This window comes from Pristis pectinata, chromosome 8 (assembly GCF_009764475.1).
Source record: "Pristis pectinata isolate sPriPec2 chromosome 8, sPriPec2.1.pri, whole genome shotgun sequence".
Classification (NCBI taxonomy): domain Eukaryota; kingdom Metazoa; phylum Chordata; class Chondrichthyes; order Rhinopristiformes; family Pristidae; genus Pristis; species Pristis pectinata.
In genome coordinates this window covers 36,044,334-36,059,732 of record NC_067412.1, presented here as the reverse complement: position 1 = coordinate 36,059,732, position 15,399 = coordinate 36,044,334, and the positions used below count along the sequence as shown (strand labels likewise).

The window sequence follows — 15,399 nt, the reverse complement described above, 5'->3', positions numbered from 1 at the left end:
TTGGTGGAGATGAATGAATGGAGTTTGTGTCAAAAATAGTGTTTGTGGTGAGAGACAGAGTCGATAACTTTGGCTCTCCTGATAGACAGAACATAGAACAGTACGCCACAATACAGGCCCTTCAGCCCACAATGTTGTGCTGACCTTTAAACCTCGCCTAAGACTATCTGACCCCTTCCTCCCACATATCCCTCTATTTTAAATTCCTCCATATGCTTATCTAGTAATCTCTTGAATTTGACCAATGTACCTGCCTCCACCACTGCCCCAGGAAGCACATTCCATGCCCCAACCACTCTCTGGGTAAAAAATCTTCCTCTGATATCTCCCTTGAACTTCCCACCCATTATTTTAAAGCCATGCCCTCTTGTATTGAGCATTGATGCCCTGGGAAAGAGGCGCTGGCTGTCCACTCTATCTATTCCTCTTAATATTTTGTATACCTCTAACATGTCTCCCCTCATCCTCCTTCTCTCCAAAGAATAAAGCCCTAGCTCCCTTAGTCTCTCCTCATAATCCATACTCTCTAAACCAGGCAGCATCCTGGTAAATCTCCTCTGCACCCTTTCCAACACTTCCACATCCTTCCGGTAATGAGGCGACCAGAACTGGACACAGTACTCTGTGTGGTCTAACCAGAGTTTTGTAGAGCTGCATCATTACCTCGTGGTTCTTAAACTCGATCCCTCGACTTATGAAAGATAACACCCCATAAGCTTTCTTAACTACCCTATCCACCTGTGAGGCAACTTCCAGGGATCTGTGGATATGGATCCCCAGATCCCTCTGCTCCTCTGCACTACCAAGAATCCTGCCATTAACTTTGTACTCAGCCTTGGAGTTTGTCCTTCCAAAGTGTACCACCGCATACTTCTCCAGATTGAACTCCATCTGCCACCTCTCAGCCCAGCTCTGCATCCTATCAATGTCTCTCTGCAATTTTCGACAATCCCCTACACTATCCACAATGCCACCAACCTTTGTGTCGTCTGCAAACTTGCCAACCCACCCTTCTAACCACTCATCCTAGTCATTAATAAAAATCATGAAAAGCAGACGTCCCAGAACCGATCCTCGTGGGACACCGCTAGTCACAGCCCTCCAAACTGAATGCACTCCCTCCACCACAACCCTCTGGCTTTCTACAGGCAAGCCAATGCTGAATCCACATGGCCAAGCTTTCCTGGATCCCATGCCCTCTGACCTTCTGAAGAAGCCTACCATGTGGAACCTTGTCAAATACCTTACTAAAATGCATGTAGACCACATCTACTGCACTACCCTCATCTATCTGTCTGGTCACCTCCTCAAAGAACACTATCAGGCTTGTGAGACATGATCTGCCCTTCACAAAGCCATGCTGGCTGTCCCTGATCAGACCATGATTCTTTAAATGCCATAGATCCTATTTCTAAGAATCCTTTCCAACAGCTTGCCCATCACAGACGTAAAGCTCATTGGTTTATAATTCCCTGGACTATCCCTACTACCTATTTTGAATAAGGGGACAACATTCACCACCCTCCAATCCTCCAATACCATTCTCGTGGACAACGAGAACTCAAAGATTGAAGCCAAAGGCTCAGCAATCTCCTCCCTTGCCTCGCGGAGCAGCCTGGGGAATATTCCGTCAGGCCCCGGGGACTTATCTGTCCTAATATTTTCCAACAGCTCCAGCATATCCTCTCTCTTGATATCAACATGCTCTAGAACATTAACCTTACCAACACTGTCCTCAGCGTCATCAAGCCCCCTCTCCTTGGTGAATACCGAAGAGAAGTATTCATTGAGGACCTCACTTCTACAGCTTCCAGGCACATTTTCCCACCTTTATCCGTAATCGGTCCTACCTTTACTCCCGTCATCCTTCTGCTCTTCACATAAGTGAAAAATGCCTTGGGGTTTTCCTTAACCCTAACTCACCAAGGCCTTTTCATGTCCCCTTCTCGCTCTCCTCAGCCCCTCCTTAAGTTCCTTCCTTGCTACCCTATGTTCCTCAAGAGCACTATCTGATTCTTGCTGCCTAAACCTTATGTTTGCTGCCTTTTTCCTCCTAACTAGATATTCCACCTCTCTTGTCAACCATGGTTCCTTCACCCTGCCATTCTTCCTCTGCCTCACCGGGACAAATTTATCCCTAACATCCTGCAAGAGATCCCTGAACAACGACCACATCTCCATTTCCACATTTCCCCTCAAAAATGTCATCCCAATTCACACTCACAAATTCTAGCCTTATAGCCTGATAATTTGCCCTTCCCCATTAAATATTTTCCTGTCCTCTTTGCTCCTATCCTTGTCCATGACAATGCTAAATGTTAGGGAACGGTGGTCACTGTCCCCCAAATGCTCACCCACTGAGAGATCTGTCACCTGACCCGGTTCATTACCTAATACTAGATCTAATATGGCATTCACTCTAGTCAGCCTGTCAACATACTGTGACAGGAATCCGTCCTGGACACACTTAACAGACTCTGCCCCACCTAAACCTTTGGTACTAAGTAGGTGCCAATCAATATTTGGGAAGTTGAAGTCTCCCATAATAACAAGCTGGAGGGAACAGGATTCTACTAACCCAGCACCAGATAGCTGCAAACCAGTGTCATAGTGATTAGTGTAGACTTCAGTGAGTAGGAAGCAGGAAGCTCGTCAGGACCATGTGCATGAACTATGTGGTTTAGTTCATTAAACTCCAACTTCTCTCTACACCATGATCTACCCCAAATCTACAACAACTATACTCTCTGTGTGGTCTACAGTTAGAAGACTTTTCAATTCTCAGTTGGAATCTACTTACTTTTGTTTTAAACAGATGTGTAGGTTGACTTAATCGCAAATGACAAATGTTGAAAATACAAAATAGAAGAATAGAACAAGAAGGGTTAATAGCCTTTGAAAGGAGAAGTTCATGCTTTGGGACTGGTAGCCACATGCTACTTGCAAAAGTCTTCCTAAAACACTAACTCATCTTGTTCTCTTCCTGTGTTCCCACTTCTAATATTTTGTATTGTTCGCCATTGTGTATTTATTACAGCCTTTAAATGAACTCACTGCAGAACCCAGAATATAACCAGAAAATGCTGGAAATACTCACCATCTGTAAAAGTAGAAACAAACTTAATGTTTCAGGTCAATGATCTTCCATCAAACACTTTAGAAACAATGCATGTTTTAATTTGCAGAGAAGGTGGGGGGATGGCGACAGCAAATAGAATGTTTGTGAGAAGTGACCAAGCCAGAATGGATGGCAGCTTGGTGTCCACTGAGTGAGGGTCTGGTAACTAATCTTGATGGAGAAGATGTAAATCAAGGGAGAGAGAGGAAAGAGTAGCAAACAAAAATGTACTAGAACATGAGATACACAGCACTTGATGGAAATCTGAAATGAGGGAGAATGTTGGGAAAAGGCTAGTAGGTCAGTCAGCATCTGTGGAGACAGAAAAACTGTGTTATGTCACAACTGGCTAGGCACTGAAAAGCAATGAACGATGCTAGAAAGACCAGGTAGCATCCACACAGTGAAACACAGCTAGCGTCCCACTATTAAAGGTCATCAGCCCAAAACACCAGTTCTGTCCTCCTTCCAACTGTTGTCACCCAAACCATCAAGAAACAGCAGCATCCCCTACTCTTATAACAGAACTGTCCAGCTGGTCATCTTAAATGGCTGAACTCGCTGTTGAGGCCCGAAGTCTGTAGAATGCCTAGACCAGTGATCATCACTGTTTTCCAAGTGGGGCCACTTGGCAGAAAACCACATTAACAACTAAATTAACACATTCCCTCAGACTCCTTAATGGCCTGTTGTTTCCCACTTTCTCTGGTATCTTCTGATTTTGTTTCACACTCAGTCTCACTTAATTGTGTGCCTGCTCCTCTCTTAATATATTGTTCTTTCCCTCTTGCCATCTCCCTCTCTCTCCCTTTTTTAGGTTTGATATTTTTTCATGTTTTCTCTCCTTCCCTCTCTTTCTGTCTGCCTTGCTTTGTATCTCTCTCTGACTCTCTCGCTCACTGATTTGCTATGAGTCTATTCTTCTCTCTTCTGCACACACACCATGTTACTTTTCCACACCTACTCTCTGTCTCTCTTCCTCATTGTCTTCCTTTGACTCATTCTTTCTTTGTGTCTATTGTTTACTATCCCTTTGGGTGTGGTTGTGCACAACAGAGAGAGAAGAAAAAAGGGAGTCTCTCCTGCTCTGTCACACTACTGTTCTGTTTGTTCTTCATCAAGAGACAAACTTCGTGTGGGTTTAACACCTGACATTTTTATTAACTAACACACCAGACAGGCTGATTTCCCTCTCTTTTTACAGCCACTTCCTGTTCCCCCATGTGACCCCTTGCATTGCCTACTGGGAACTGTAGTTCTTTATTATAACTACATAATAACACATAGCAACACATCTTTCCCCTTTAAAGAAAAACAAACACAATACTTTGTCCTTATAAACCTGCCAAGAACCCTTGTCCACTCAGCAGCTTTCAACCAGTCTCTGAGGTGGTTTAATGGTCCTATTTGGTCTGGTACTTGTTTTCGCAGCTGTGTTGCTTTCATTTGCTGCATTACTGTTGGTATTTTCCTGGGAACTCTGGTCCACATGATCATTTTCTCCATATGCTGGCCCCTTTGGTGTACTGACAGGGGATGGGTCACAGCCATGGGTTGGAGCTTGTGGTCGTAGATCCACGCAGTTCCTGCTCAGAGGTGTCCCTCGCTCCGTCTGGGTCTGGTATGAATGTGGATTTACTTCCTCTTGCACAACTCCTTGCATGGACCATGTGCCAGAATCATGGTCTCAGATTCGCACTTGATCCCCAGGCTTCAGGATTTGTAGGCTTTTCGATGTCTTGTCATGATTCTGTTTCTGTTTTTCTTTCCTTTCCTCTTTAGCCTGTTTGACCTTGTGTGCTCCTTCAGGTGTCAACAGGTCTTCATGTATTGGAAGGTTAGTGCATATGCATCGATCCATCAGCATTTGGGCTGGTGAAAGGCCGTCCTGCAGTGGTGCCCTTCTGTAAATCATTAGACTTCTGTGGAAATCCTCTTGTCCATCTTGCGCTTTCTTCATGAGGCCCTTCACCACCTTAACTGAACTCTCTGCTAGGCCATTAGATTATGGATGACGTGGGCTTGAGGTTATATGTCGAAACCCCCCCAAACATTGGCAAAAATTCACATTCACAGCTCAAAAATTGTGGACCATTGTATGATACTACTTCACGTGGAACTCCATGCCTCGCAAACACAGCTTTTAGGAACGTGATAACTGCTATGCTGGATGTTGATTGCAGTGTCGCAACCTCTGGGTAATTGGAAAAGTAGTCTGTTACAACATATGGCTCTTCCCATTACAGTCAAACAAATCCACTCCAACTTTGAAATACGGCCTGTCTGCTACAGGGTGTGGTGTAAGTGGTTCTGCTTGCTGCTTTGGTCTGTAGGTAAGGCATATTTCACATGAAGCAGTGGTCCAGCTGATGTCTTGGTTCATTCTTGGCCAGTACCTCACTTCAAGTGCTCTACGTTTACATTTTTCCTCCCCAAGATGCCCTTTGTGTATCTTCTGGAGCATCTCCTTGCGTAGTGACATTGGAATCACAAACCTGTTCCCTTTGAAGACCATATCTTTCACTACTGACGGTTCAGCTCTGCATGCCCAATAATCCTGAATACACATTGGACAGTCATCTTTTGCTGCTGGCCATCCTTTCCGTATTGTATCCTTGAGTATTTTCATTGTTTCATCTGCCTCTGCTGCTTTCCTAATCTGCTCTGTTCTATCCGGAGATACTGGGAAGTGACAATCATGTCAGCATAGGCCTGTATATCTGCATTAACCTGCTGGTCTCTCTTTTCTGTCTTGTCGACTGCTCGAGACAGAGCATCAGCAGCAAACATATTTTGCCAGTGTGTAGATCATCTTCACATCATATTTCTGCAGCCTTATCAACGTGCGCTGTATCCTCATGGGACAGTCATTCAGTGGTTTGGACATAATTGAGACCAATGGTTTATAGTCTGTCTCCATTTCAATAGCTTGCCCATAGATGTACTGATGGAACCTTTCACAAGCATATGTACTGGCGAGAAGCTCTTTCTCTATCTGTGCATAATTGGTTTCCACACTTGTTAAAGCCCTTGATGCATAGGCCACAGGTTGCCATGTGCCATCATGCTGCTGCAGTAGTACTGATCCAAGGCCGTGCCAGGACGCATCAGCTGATATCCTGATACACCTTTCCGGATCATAAAACTTCAGCACGGGCTCTTCAGTTAGGACCCTTGTCAACGTCTGGAAACACTCTTCTTGCTCGTGAGACCAAATCCATTCATTTTGTTGCTCAATGAGTGACCTACGTGGTGCTGACACTGTTGACAATCGAGGGATGAACTTAGCTAGATAAGTCACCATCCCTAAGAAACGTCCAACCTCCTCTTTGTTTTGGGGCGCCTCCACGTTTTCAATGGCTGACGTCTTTCTTTCTTGGGTCAGGCTTCACTCCCTCTTCAGATATGACATCTCCTATGAAGATCGGTGTCTTAACACCAAACTCACATTTCTCTTTATTTAATTTCAAATCGACATTCCTTGTCACGTCAAGCACTTGTCTCAGTCGAGTATCATGTTCCTCCTTGGTGGACCCCCAGATGATGATGTCATCCATCACGGTCTTGACACCAGGTACGCCCTCAAGAATCATGTAGATGGTTTTATGGTAGACTTCTGGTGCGGACAGGATCCCATATGGCAGTCGAAGATAGCGATATCTTCCCTGTGGTGTGTTAAAAGTACACAGTCTCGAACTTGCCTCATCAAGCTTCATCTGCCAAAACCCAGACGGTGCGTCGAGCTTGCTAAACCATTTAGCACCTGAAAACTGGGACATGATCTCCTTCCGTGTTGACAATTTACAGTAAAATGCTCTCTCTTGATGGCTTTATTGAGATCTCTTGGGTCTAGACATATCCACAATTCTCCATTTTTCTTTTGCACAATGACCAGTGAACTCACCCAATCTGTTGGTTCTTCAATTTTCTGTATGACATTCATTCATTCCATGCATGCTAGTTCTTGTTTAAGTTTATCTCTAAGTCGAAACGGAACTTTCCTGCATGCATGGACAACAGGAGCCACTGCCTCATCTATGTAAATTTTGTGTACAACAGGTAAGCATCCAAGCCCCTTAATGACATCTGCATACTCTTCCATGAGTGTTGTGTGGTCATCTTTGGTATGTGAAGCTACTATGAAAACTCTTTTCACTAGGTTGAGCTTTTCACATGCACTCTGATATTGGCTGTATTCTCTTTTCTACAGTCAATAGCTGTGATTTCAAGTGCTGCCCCTTGTGCTTAAAGGTCACCATACAGCCCCCTTTTACTGGAACTTTCTCTCCAGTGTAGCTTGTCACTTTTAACTTCACAGGGTAAATCTTACTCTTTACTGTGAAAGTCTTATAATCATCCATGGATAACATTCACCTGAGCTCCGATGTCAAGCTTGAATGGAATTACTGTCTCATTCACAGTTACTGGAACAATCCATTCTGTTTTACCAGCAGCCACAGTCTGTACAGAATCTACAAAGAATTCCTCCATTTCCTCATCAACTGTGTGCATCTTTATCTTGTCAGCCCCAGCTTTGCAGCACCTTGCAAAGTGATTCTTCTTCCCACAGCTATTGCAGGACTTCCCATAAGCAGGACACATCTTTGGAATGTGTCTACCTCCACATCTGCTGCATTTGCTGTTTGAGCCTTCCCCTTTGCCTTGCTTTTGCTTTCGGAAATGCCTTGTGTGCTGCCTCTCTGTTTTCCCAGTATGCACTGTTGTGTCTACCCTGTGCAGCTCCTTAGCTTGTGCTCATGTGGTTTCTCCTGACCTACTCATATTCACTGCCTTTTCCAGGGTCAAATCTTTTTCATGTGACAGTCTTTCTCTGAGTCCATTATCTGGAATTCCACAAACTATTCTGTCTTTAACTAGTGAGTTTCTCAAATCTCCAAATTCACAAGACTTACTCAATGTGTGAAGCTCAGCTAAGTATTGGTCGAAGCTTACACCTTGTTTCTGGTCACAGGAAAAAAATTTATATCCCTCAAATGTGATGTTTTTACTTGGGATAAAATACTCAAATTTTTTCATCAAAGTGCCCAACTCAAAAGCTGTCTCATCAATTTGAAAGCTGTTATAGATGTCCAAAGCATCTTCACCAATCACATGCAGAAAAATAGACACTTTCAATTTTTCTTCATTCCCTCTCACTCCACTAGCATCTAAAAATACTTCGAATCGCTGTTTGAAGCGTTTCCAGTTATCGGTTAGATTGCCAGTAAACTGCATAGGCGTGGGAGGACTTAGCTTACCTATAATGGGAACTCTCGGCCTCTCACCTGAGTCTCTCTTGGCAAATCCGGTGACTGCTGAACTTCAGGAACAATGAGCTCCCTCGCCATGCCGGCCAGCTTTTTCTCCGTCTTATTACAGCTTTTCTTTCATACTCACTGCGTTTCTTTCTCAATTGCATACAGTATTCATCTACTCTCTCTGTTCAGACCTCACACCAACTTCTGACACCATGTTATGTTTGTTCTTCGTCAAAAGACAAACTTGGCATGGGTTTAACATTTGAACATGCTTATTAACCAACACACCAGACTGACTTGCTTTTCCTCTCTTTTTACAGCCACTTCTTGTTCCCCTATGTGATCCCTTGCATTGCCTACTGGGAACTGTAGTTCTTTATTATAACTATATAATAACACATAATAACACAACTACCCTTGTGATTCTTAGAGTTTCCTTTCAACCCCAACATTGCTCCCTGAGCCCCGCTCCCTCCATTCAGCCTATACACCCGCTCTGTCTCTAAGGCACAACTGGCCTGTATCCGGCCACATTCAAATCCCCCGATCCTACCATACCCTGCCCCTGGTTCCAGACAATGTATCTGCCTGTGTTGCCAACCACTCCCCTGCCTCAGCTCCAGACAGCCACAGTCATGTTGTAGGGAGCTACCAATGGCTCATGGGCCTCATAATGAAGAACATTGGCCTAGACAAGTGATGAGATGGTGTTCCTCGAGCTTGTCTGGGGCTACAATGAAAACTTACACTACTCCAACAAAGAAGTCAGAGTGAAAGTGAGATTAAAAATTAAAGTGGAAATTGGCACTTAACTCGGTCATCCATTTTTTTGAAGTTTCCACCCCAAGGTAGATATTCCCTTGATTCTCTCCACCCTCTCCCTACAAACATGCCTGATTTTTTTAATCGACCCAGCTCTGACAGGTCATCAATGTGAAGCATTAATTCTGCTTCTCTCTCCACAGATGCTGCCTGACCTGCCGAGCATTTCCAGCAGACTTCAGTTCTTATTTCATTTCATATTTGTCACATCTGCAGGGTTTTATTTCTGTTTTTCTATCTTTGCAGTGTCCATGAGAGTAATGGGGTGGGAATAGCACTGGAAAACTAAAGCAGAGACAGAGAATGCTGGCAGCACTCAGCAGCTCCAGCCCATCAACCACCCATTGGGATTGTCCCAATGACCAAATGGCGAACAACGCACATGAGCACATTCCGGAGAGAACGACTCAGAAGTTCCGTGACGTCAGGATGCGACTGCGGAACTTGCGCACGGAACCGATGTGCGTCATCAGAAGTTGTGTCCTTTTGGTGATCCGATCCGAATGGGGGGCGGGGGTGCAAAATGGCGTTTGTGATGTCGGGAGGTAAGAGGCGACGGGTGGGCAGGTACGGTTCTAATGGTGTCAAACCGAATTTTTTTTTATCTGTGCGCATTGTGAATCTATGTTATTATACACGTCGACAACAAACATTGTGGAGTTGTTCGTCTCTCCGCCTTGCCTTGTTTCCAGTGGGAGTTGCCAATTCCGGTTGGACATGTTCATATGATGATTATTACGTTACCGCCCTCTAACGTTTCTTGTTGGCCAACTGAGACGTCCATCTTCTGCCCCCAGATTCTTATGATTGGTCAGTTGGCATGTCAATCTTCACAGGGTTCTTTCCCCTCCCCCTGTATTCTTATGATTGGTTAGCTGACACTTCCATCTTCATAGGGTTCTGCCCCCAGATTCTCGTGATTAGTCAGCTCGCACGTCCATCTTCACAGGGTTCTGCCTCCAAATTCCCAGAGTTAGCAAATTGTTCATTTTCATAGCATTCTTGACTTCAGGAGACAAGAGACTGCAGATGCTGGAATATGGAGCAACACACAAAGTACTGGAGGAACTCAGCGGTTCAGGCAGCATCTGTGGAGGGGAATGGACAAGTTGTGACCTGAAGTGAGAGTTCCTCCAGCGCTTGTGTTGCTCTTGACTCCAGATTCTCTGCATTCCCACCAAGGCATTGCCATCCCTATCGGGTTCTCCCACCTCTCCAATCGCACCATTTGTCCACAGTGTAGATTACTGGGAGGACGTTCTCCCTGGCTGAAGAGTCTAGGAGTATGGTTACACTCTCCAAATACCGGGTAGGCCATTTAGGACTTAGTCACAAAGATGGTCAATCTGTGGAATTCTCCATTCTGGAGGGATGTGGAGGTGCAGTTATTGATGGACCAATTTCTGATATTGGAGGGCTTGAGGAAAATAGCATTCAAAAAGATTGTAGAAGGTCAAGCACAATCTTTTTGAATGGCAGAGCTAACTTTTAGAGCCAAATGGCCCACTCCTGTTCCTATTTATGTTCTAACATTTCCATCATGATGCTCTGTATACAAGAACTAGGAGCAGGAGTAAGCCATGTGACTCTGACTATGGTCTTCAATTTGATCACAACTTGATCTACCCTAAATCCACTTAATGTCTCGATTCTTAACTTGCCTAGACTCAAACAGATTTTCCCTCAAGATTGAAGTTGATAATGACTGCCCTTACAGAACCCTCTGGGGTGTTCACAACCCTTTAAGTGAAGAAATTCCTCCTGATCTCAGTCCTAAATATCTGACCCCCTCAAGCTTATACCATGTCCATTTGATTGATATCCCATCCACTGTTCTAAACATTCATTCACTCCCACCATTGACTGATGGTGACTGCAGTGCTAACTCTGACAGCACTCCCAAACCCATAACCTCTACCACCAAGTAGAACAAGGGAATACCACCATCAGTAGGTTCCACTCAAACTTGCACACCACTCTGATTTGGAAATATATTGCTGGTCCTTTATTGTTGCTGGGTCTAATCCTAGAATTCCCTACTCAACAGCACTGTGGGAGTACGTGAACTGCAGCAGTTCAAGAGGACAGTTAATCACCACCTTCTCAAGGGTGGTTAGGGGTGGGTTATAAAACTGGCCTTGCCAGCAATGCCCTCTAGTTTTAGATTCTTTAGCCAAGCAACAGTGTTTCTCAGCTTCCATCTTTCAGAATCTTGAATATTTCACTGAAATTACTTCCCCTAAACTCCAAAGGATATAAACCTATCCTACCCAATCTTCTGTTGGAGGACACTCCGCTCACACTAGGAATCAAATCTAATAAACCTGCACCATACTGCAACCCAGACAAGAACATCCTACTCAAGCAAAATAACGCAGATGATGGAAATCTGAAGTTAAAACAGAAGATGCTGGAAAATCTCAGCAATATCTATGGACAGAGACACACAAGTCGATGGCCTTTCATGATTAAATATAATTGATCTGAAATGCTAACTCTTCCTACATATATGGCCTGATCTGTGAATATTTCTAGAACTTTGTCTTAATTTTGTATATTCTTCCAGGGATGAGACCAAATCCATAAGCAGAGTTCCAGCTATGTCTCACTAAAATCTTCTTGCAAGGCTTCCCTATTTGTACTTTAATTCCTCTCCTCTTCCTGAATCAAAGCGAACATGCTGCTTGCTTTCCTAATTGAATGCCAAGCCTACATACTAACTTTGTGATTCACATGCAAGGATTCTCAAATTTATCTGAACACCAACATTTAAAAGTTTCTCACATTAAAAAAAATGTGAATGTCTTTTCTTCCTGCTAAGTGATTAACTTCACATTTTCCCATGTCATAATTCATCTACTGCTTTGCCCATTCACTAAGTCTGTCTAAATCCCTTTTCAGCTTCTTTGTCTTCTTCACGGCTTTCTGTCACCAAGCTTGGATATATTACAATTTGTCCCTTCATCTAAGTAATTAATGCAAATTGTAATAAAAGTTGAAAATAGTGGAAATACCCAGGCAGCCATCTGTGAGAGACAAGCAGAGTTAACATTTAAGTTCACCGACATTTCAGAGCAAGGAAAATTTAGTAAACAAGCATGTTTTAAATTTCGGAGAAAGGGTAGGGGTGGAGAGAACAAAGGGAATGTTTGTGATAGGGTGAAAATAGAGTGAGAACCTAAATGGCAGCATTGCCAGCTGAGAGAGGCCAGTGAGGCTTGATAATTGCAGCTATCTGTCTGGAGGAGGTGTAAATACAGAGAGAAAGAACAATGCTGGAGCTGTGAAATACAGAATACCACAGTGCTGGTAATCTGAAATAAAGGAATGCTGGAAGTACCCAGCAGGTCAGGCAGCACCTGCAGAGGGAGAAAGTCTGAGTTGGAGAGCTAGCTAATTAGATCCAAAATTGGCTTAGTGATGGGAGGCAGAGGGCAGTTGTGGAAGGATGTTTCTCTGATTGGAAGTCTGTGACCAGTGGTGGATGACAGGGATCGGTGCTGGGACCTTTACTGGTTGTGATTATATATTAATGACATAGATGTGAATGTAGGTATTGGTTAGTGAGTTTGTGCATGACATGAAAATCAGCGGTGTTGTGGATAACAAAGGAAGTTGTCTAAGGTTACACATCAGCTGGAAAATTGGGCTGAGCATTGGCAGATGGAATTTAATCCCGACAAGCACAAGGTAATGCATTTTGGGAAATCAAAGAGGGATAGGACAAACAGTAAATGGTAGGGCACTGAGGAATGATGAACAGAAAGATCTAGCGGACCAAGTCCATAGTTCCCTGAAAGTGACAACACAAATCGATAGGATGGTGAAGAAGGCATATGGCATGCTTGCCTTCATAGGTCGGAGCATAGAATATAAGTGTGGCCGTTATGTTGCAACTTTACAAAACACTGGTTAGGCTGCAACTGGAGCATTGTGTGCATTTCTGGTCTCCACATGGACAAGGGTATAATTGCACTGGAGAGAGTGCAGAGGAGATTCACCAGGATGTTGGCTGGATTGGAAGACTTCAGTCATGGGGTGAGATTGGATAGGGTGGGCTTGTTTTCCCTGGAATGAAAGATACTGAAGGGGTGACTTGACAGAAGTATGCAAGGTAATGAGAGGCATAGATAGGGTAGATAATCAAAATCTCTTTTTCCATGGTTGGCTATCAAAACTAAGAGGCCATAGGTATAAGTGAGCAGGAGTTTTAAAGGGGATCTGAGAGTTAAATTGTTTCCTCCCCAACCCCCCCCCCCCCCCCAAAGGGTGGTTGATATCTGGAATGTGCTGCAAGAAGAGGTGATAGAATCATTTACAATTACTAAATTTAAAAGACAATTAGACAGGTACTTAAATAGGCAAGGCATAGAAGGATAGGGCCCTAATGCAGGGAAATTGGATTAGTGTTGATGGGTAAAAAGGTTGGCATGGATGTGATGGGCTGAAGGGCCCATTTCTGAGCTGTTACATTCTATGACTAACGTTACAGGTGACTGGCCAGTTCCCCCAAACAGGGAAGAGTAGTACTCTGAAATTATTTACTTCACTATTGAGTCCCAAGGGTTACAACTGCCTAGGTGGAAGATGAGATGCTATTCCTTGAGCTCACTTCAGGCTTCATTGGATCAGTGTGGGAGTCCAAGGACAGAGGTCAGAGTGGTAGTGAGATGGAGCATTAAAGTGACAGGCAATTGGAAGCTAAGGGTCACCCTTAAAAGTGTAAGTAAATTGCTGCTTCATCAGGAATGAGAGAAGGAAAGAGGTCACTAAATAGTGGTAAGGGGAGGTGTTGCATGTCCTGCAGTTGCATGAGAAAAAGTCTTGAAAAGAGGAGTTTTTGATCAAACCAGTGTTTGGTGGAGGGAATAGGCACTTGGAATGCTGAAAGGGAAGGAAATGGTGATATCTTTTTAACAATGGCTTAAGGTGGTGGAAATTATGGAAAATGATATATTGCATGTGGAAACTGGTAAGGATAATGGGGTGAGGGGAGATGGGTTGAGAACAGAAGGGCAGGAAATGGAACGTAACCAGTTAAGAGTTTTGTTAAATGTGATTGAGAGGAAGTAATGGTTAAGGAAAAAGGAAGACATAGAAAACCTACAGCACAATTCAGGCCCTTTGGCCCACAAAACATCTCAGAAGTGCTGGTGTGGAAGGTCCCCTCATGAGAATGGCTATAACGGAGGTGGAGAAACTGCGACTATTAAGTGGAGCCCTTCCAAGAAGCAGGATAGGAAGAGCTGTGGAAACAGCTCAGCTTCTCAGAAAATTTGATTTCTGACCCATCCCTTAATTTGAAGAGAAGTAAGAAGGGGAAGGAAGAGTCAGATATGCATCATGTGAAAGCAACAATAGGATGGAAGTCAACAGTAAATGCTATTACATCTTTGAGATGTCTAAGGGCAGGAAGCAGCACTAATACAGTCAATGTACTGGATAAAGAGGTGAAGAAGAGGGCCCGAGTTGGACTGAAACATTAACTGTTCCATGTACCCCACAAAGATGGGTGCAGCTTAGATCCATGGTAAAGTGATTAGAGAAGTTACTCAATGCAAGAAAAGTTCAGTCAGGCAAATTATGCCGATGGCAATGGGTGGGAACTGGTTGGACCTTTTATTTTCAGACCATCTTGGTGTGGGTTGGAGGTGTAGAGGGGTTGAATGTCCATAGTGAAGGTGAGCCTGTTGGGATCTGGAAACCATCAAAGTAGCTCAGAAGGGTCGCAGATATAATTGGGAATGGACAAGACAGGGAGGGAAAGAACAGAGTCAAGATGGGTAGAAGTAAACTATGAGACAAGAGCAGACAGCAACGATGAGTCCACCAGGACGGTCCTGATTGTGGATCTTGGGGAGGAGGTAGAAGGTGTGGGGGTTGGGGAACCATGAGACTGGAGGCTGAGGAAGCAAATTCCCTTGAGGAAGTGAGTGACTGTCTGGGGTAAATGACCTGATGTTCAGCGTGGAGGTGTGAGAAGGTGTCTGAGGGCTGACATTTGACTGCCAAAAGGTAGAGGTCAGTTCATCAAACACCACCACCTCCCTTGTGAACAGGTTTGATGAAAATGTTGGGGTTGGTCTGTGTTGAGTGGAGCTCAGAGGGGGCTGAGGTAGAGTTTACGGGTAGTGGGAAAAATTAAGACATTAGCAGTGAATGAATCTAGAAATGAAACAGTAAGAGGCCAGAGGGAGGGGT

General features: G+C 44.1%; 1 protein-coding gene across 2 annotated transcripts in view; it reads left to right on the top strand.

Annotated features, from left to right (window-relative positions):
• Window positions 1-9,669: 9,669 nt before the first annotated feature.
• Window positions 9,670-15,399, top strand: part of kdm8 (lysine (K)-specific demethylase 8) — a 56,306-nt gene continuing 50,576 nt past the window's right edge. The window contains exon 1 of one of the 2 annotated variants that reach the window (XM_052020795.1): window positions 9,670-9,765. The gene's annotated coding sequence lies outside the window, so the exon portion shown is untranslated. The remainder of the gene's footprint in view (window positions 9,766-15,399) is intronic. The other variant, XM_052020794.1, reaches the window with a different exon arrangement.